Here is a 6,000-nt window from a genome sequence, read left to right as displayed (position 1 = left end):
TGCAGTAAGTTTGGGCTGTAAGGAAGGGGAATTCCATAGCTGAGGGGTTACTGTTTCAATGTGGCCTTGTTATCCTTCCTTGGCGCACAGACTGCCAGCTCCAGAGGGTGCTCTTGCTTCAGTCCTGATATGACATAGGGGAGTGGTGGTCTCTTAGCAACATAATCCCTTGGAGATTTTATAGGCCATAACCAGCATCTTGCATTGAGTCTGAAGGAGGAAAAAGGAGAGGGGAGCAACACAGTTTTTGAAGCAGAAGTAGCAGAAGGTTAGTGTCATTTGGTTCTGTTCTTCTCTTACAGTGATATACTGGAAACTGGAAAAAAAAATATTATAATCCCTCTTCTATGCTTCTATACTTGTAACAATACATAGAAGTTCAGCCTGTGTTTTATAGGATGTCCTTCAGACCTTACTTTGAAGAGAACTTTAGCTTTGTGGAAACTGGATCTTAATCTAACATGTTTTTCACAAATTGATCTTTCAGTCCTATCAATACCACTCCAACAATCTGAGGTCATCTCAATAAAGATTATTTAACTATTAAAGACAGGGTTCTCAGCTACAATTGGTACTCACTAGGAGGATTTTGGGGGTAGGAATAAGCATGCTGGAGTATAATGTCACATCCAGCAGCAAATCTGAATGTGACGCCATGATGCTGGGGAGGGTACACCAAATATTCTATTGTTAAATTATAGCGTTTTTGCAAATTGGATGGCATCACCCCCTGATGTCATGATATTACTTCTTCTTTTTTTGCCAGAAGTGACATTGTACACTAGTGCAAAGCCAGTATAGACCCCTTCTCCTTGATATGCAAGGAATTTTCCCTGTGCACATTTTCAAAACAGGGAAGCGTTCAAAAAATCCAGTTGGCGTAATCTGCAGGCTGAACTCACCCACTGAAGAAAATGCTTTGCCAGTTGCTCCCAACAAAACCACAAAGCTCACTAGATGACCTTGGCTCAGTGAGTCTCTCTCCCTGACCCTTAAGTTACCTCACAGTGTTGTTATGAAAATAAAGTAAGGCAAGAAGAAACTGAACTCATTGCAGATATGGTCTGGGAAGCTTTAGTTGATCCTTGAATGGCATGTCGCAGGCATTTCAGAAGCTAAAATTCAGTTTGCTTGCCTTTCTTTAGTTAATAAACTCTTTTGCATATTGTAATTTAGAGTGAAAACTCGATGTGCAATTTTGACATTTAAAATATTTATACCCTTCCTTATTGCCTCAGATTCAAAGGAGCTGGCAAGACAGCCAAAGCTCTGAAGCCACAAAACCTTATACAAAACCAGCAACAAGCTAAAAAAAGTCCACAATTAAAGTGCAAAATTAAAAACAATACACACAGTTAACACTCAAACATACAACTGCTAGAAAATTTGACCTTCCACCAAGTACTCTGGAATAAAAGCCCTCTTAAGCACCTTTCTGAATGTACCGTGAAGATGTCCTGTCTGCACGCAGACTGGTAGGTTATTCCAGGGGCATGCACAAGTAGACATTCTTCTGCTTTCTGCTGTCACTAAAGTTTGAAGTGGAAATTCACATGCAAGTCTACTCATATATTAGAAGATTTACTTCTCTCTTATTTGGATTAGATTTCCACTTGTTTTCCCTCAGCCATTTGGCCTCTGAATCCAGTCATTGACCTAGGACAGGGTAAACTTGTCCAGTACCCCATTTGTGGGATGGGGGGATGGAGAACTTACCAGCAGCAAAGGTCTATACTTCTGTTGCTGGTGATATGTCATCATCACTTCCAGCCCACACAGAAGTAATGTAGTTACTAGTGTTGCTAGTAATTGCTAGTGTTGTGAGGATACTGTGGTATTTTGGCAAAAATTCAATGGTAGAAGGCTTTTTTTACCATTGAGTTTTTGCCCAAATATTGGAATATTCATGTTGCTGGTGATGTGATGACATCATTTCCAGTGTGCACCAGAAGTGACATGTGTGCATCACTGGTGACAGAGCCTAAGAGTACACAAGTAAATTCCTTTGCTGCCACAAGTAAATTCCTTTGCTGGCTGACTTAACAGTACAGGAGGAGGACCACAAAGCAGAAACAACACTTCTGGTGGTTTACATGAGGAAATAGAGAGCTGGGTGTCATTAGCATATTAATATCACCAAATTTCAAAGCAGAGAATGTTAGATTGAGGTCTTACAGAAATATTAAACAGAACCTTACAGAACCCCATAATATACATCCTAAACAGCAAGTTGTATATCATACACATCCCAAAAGAAAGGCCATAAACCACTTAAGAACCATTCCTACAACTACCTTCTCTTTTCCAAATACCTCAACTATATTTCATGGCCAACAGCATTGAAGCAGATATAAAGTAAAGCAAAACTAAAAACATAAAAATTATCTTATATGTCTTTAAACAAAGATGGTCTACCAAAGCCTGAACCAGACCTGAAGCCAGACTGACAACTGTCAAGGGTTGATGAGCAATCCAGGAACCCCTGGGGCTGCTATCCCATCACCTGTTAAGTGACATTCCTTAAAAATGACAAACTGGAATCTATGAGTGGCCCATAGCTAGGGTTGCCACTTCTGGCTAGAGAAATGCCTTGAGATTGGTGGTAGAGACTTGGCAGGGCAGGATTTGAGGGAGGGATTTCAGCAGTATATAATGCCATAAAGTCCATTCTGCAAAGTCGCCATTTTCTTCAGCAAAACTGATCTTTGTCGCATGGAGATCAGTTGTAATTCCAGATCTCCATGCCTCACAGGGATGTTGGCAGTCATACCAGAAGCCATTTCACCACAGAGGGTTTTTAAAAACTATTAACAAATTACAACTTCTTTCACTGCCCCGGAAACTGGTCCTCTGACAGAGAAGCGTAGATGATCTTGATCATTGTTCTTGTACCTTCTCCTGGCAAGACTTCAATAGCCAAGAGGGACAGCACTCTAGACTACAGGTGGTGACTTTCACAACATCCAAGATACTGTCAACATTGATTAGGGACACAATTCTGAAATTATCCATTAAAAAATGAGCAGATGGAACTTTGGACACCTCTGCAGTTTGATCTATTCCCAAACTGGCCTATAAATCAAAGCAGATCAGAGTGATTTTATCAGCAAAGAAATGCACAAAAACATAATAGCTAATAGTCAAATCACTTTCAATCTTGGAGTCACTTTCAATCTTGGAGTTGCTAAATACTGAATTACCCTAAATGATTGTGCCGGATATTATTCAGTAGACATAATGCTAGCAGAGAATTTAATGTTCTTTACCATTGCCGCTGCCCACACCACTACCTTACATACCCTCCAATATGCTACATGTTTTGCTCTGTCAAATGTGGCCTTAGTTTTTAGCAACAATTCTGAAGATGTCTTCCAACCTTCTTTAGTTCCTTCTGCAATGTGATAAAACACAGAGCTGGGTTCTGACCTGAGGAAGACAGAGGGTACTAGGGAGAAATTCTGTCCATTTCCTCCCAAGGTGGCAAAATCACTACAAAGTCTACAGTCAGAAATGGACTCTATAAAAATAGTGTTGGAAGAAACATACCAGCAACAATGTCCAAATTATTGAAGGAATATAAAGAAATAAAGAATGATCTCAAAAAATGGGTCAGTTTGGGGGAGGCTTAAAAATGGCAATGGAAGAAATTAAAGATTTGAAAAAAGGAGTTAACTCAGTTCAAATGGTATTCAAAGCACATGACCAAGTCATACTTGGATTGGAATATCAGACTAGAAAGAAGGCCTTAAGATTGAGGAAAGTTACAGAGGGGCATTCTCTTCAAAAGAGAACCTTAAAAAGAAAATGTCCTTGGCTTTGATCAAATTTATGATGAGACATGATGAAGAGATGGCTGCAAAAAATGAGAGAAATGCATAGTAAACTCCAGAAATCTAAAATAACAGGGTATAGAAATATTGTTGTCTCCTCCTGTGCAAAAAAACTCTGCAGATGAAATCATGGAGGCTCATCGAAAATCAGTATTTAAGATGGATGACAAAGACATCATCATTGTGAAAGAAATTCAGTTGAGAATCCTTTAGAAGCGAAAGGACTATACTTTTCTATTGTACACTCTAAAGAAAAAACAGTTAAGATTCATTTGGCCTGAATGAGAAGGACTACTCTTTACATATAAAGGCGACTGCAGAGAATCACTTGGGTAGCAAGTACCAAAGAATTTTGTAAGAAAAAACATTAAAGAATTCACTTTAAAACATATAATGGAACTGTTGAAATGCAGATAAAAAGTCTGTAAAACAGATTAGAATGCTAGATGTTATCAATAAGAGGATGCAAGCTGAAAGTGAAAGTGACCAGAGAGCAAAACTGTCAGGCGGGAAACAGCCTCTTTTCCCCTCTGGCACCTTTGCTCTCTGGAAAGAAGTTGCCTCTTTTTAAGGTTTCCCCAGACACCTTATTTTGGGTATGCTGAGTCAAAAGAGGCAGTTGCCTTTTTAAGTTGTCCCACTGACATCTTTTTTGAGTTGTGCAGAACAGACCAATGTGAGAGGGAGTCCAAACATTAACTTTGCCCTGACATCGGCCCCTTCCGCACACGCAAAATAATGCATTTTCAAACCACTTTCACAACTGTTTGCAAGTGGATTTTGCTATTCTGCACAGCTTCAAAGAGCACTGAAAGCAGTTTGAAAGTGCATTATTTTGCATGTGTGGAATGAGCCATCATTAGGATTCCCTAATACAGCCCAATCTACAGCTGCCAGGAATGAGCAGGCAATCGAAGCAAACAGGAGAGTAAAGTTTTCTAGGATACTGACTGCTCATAATTGTGCAAGCTGATTAAGGAAATACATATATTTTTCTGAGTGTAGGGTGAAATAGGCCTTGAGCCCTTGGGTGCAGGCTTGGGTCATTTCCAGCTGTTGAGAGCCCTTGCTGTGCATGTGTACAAACATATACATACATACACACATCTATACAAAATAAGTCATGAAGTCATAAAAAAGAGTGAGGCATGATTTGAATTTATTTTCTTACTTTTTATTGTGCAAATACATTGGTTATTTGAGGATGTAAATAGGCATGTGGATAAGGGGGAACCAGTGGACATTGTCTACTTGGATTTCCAAAAGGCTTTTGACAAAGTTCCTCACCAGAGACTATTGAGAAAACTCAGCAATGAAGGAATAAGAGGGGAAGTGCTCCTATGGATTAAAAACTGGTTGAGAAACAGGAAGCAAAGAGTGGGTGTAAATGGGAAATTCTCACAATGGAGAGATGTGGGGAGTGGTGTCCCCCAAGGATCCGTATTGGGACCAGTGCTCTTTAACCTATTCATAAATGACCTGGAAGTAGGGGTGGGTAGCATGGTGGCCAAGTTTGCAGATGATACCAAATTATGTAGGGTGGTGAGAACCACAAAGGATTGCGAGGAGGTCCAAGCGGACCTTGATAAATTAGGTGAGTGGGCTAAGAAATGGCAAATGCAGTTCAATGTAGCAAAATGCAAAGTGATGCACATAGGGGCAAAAAATCCAAACTTCACATACACGCTACAGGGGTCAGTGCTATCAGTCACAGACCAGGAAAGGGATTTGGGCGTCTTAATTGATAGTTCCATGGGAATGTCAACTCAATGTATGGCAGCTGTGAAAAAGGCAAACTCTATGCTGGGGATAATCAGGAAAGGAATTGATAATAAAACTGCAAAGATTGTCATGCCCTTATATAAAGCCGTGGTGTGACCACACTTGGAGTACTGTGTTCAGTTCTGGTCACCACATCTCAAAAAGGATATTGAAGAGATAGAAAAAGTGCAGAGAAGGGCAACGAGGATGATTGAGGGACTGGAGCACCTTCCTTATGAGGAAAGGCTGCAGCGTTTGGGACTCTTTAGTTTGGAGAGGAGACGTCTGAGGGGGGATATGATTGAAGTCTATAAAATTATGCATGGGGTAGAAAATGTTGACAGAGAGAAATTTTTCTCTCTTTCTCACAATACTAGAACCAGGGGGCATTCATTGAAAATGCTGGGGG

General features: G+C 40.1%; 1 long non-coding RNA gene across 1 annotated transcript in view; it reads left to right on the top strand.

The window, feature by feature from the left end:
• Positions 1–219: 219 nt before the first annotated feature.
• Positions 220–6,000, top strand: part of LOC125436850 — a 48,100-nt gene continuing 42,319 nt past the window's right edge. Inside the window, exon 1 of the long non-coding RNA XR_007245126.1 lies at positions 220–268. This is a non-coding gene — a long non-coding RNA (uncharacterized LOC125436850). The remainder of the gene's footprint in view (positions 269–6,000) is intronic.

The sequence above is a fragment of the Sphaerodactylus townsendi genome, linkage group LG07, assembly GCF_021028975.2.
Source record: "Sphaerodactylus townsendi isolate TG3544 linkage group LG07, MPM_Stown_v2.3, whole genome shotgun sequence".
Taxonomy (NCBI): Eukaryota; Metazoa; Chordata; class Lepidosauria; order Squamata; family Sphaerodactylidae; genus Sphaerodactylus; species Sphaerodactylus townsendi.
Note: the sequence above shows the minus strand (reverse complement) of the source record. Positions and strands in the feature narration are given on the sequence as shown.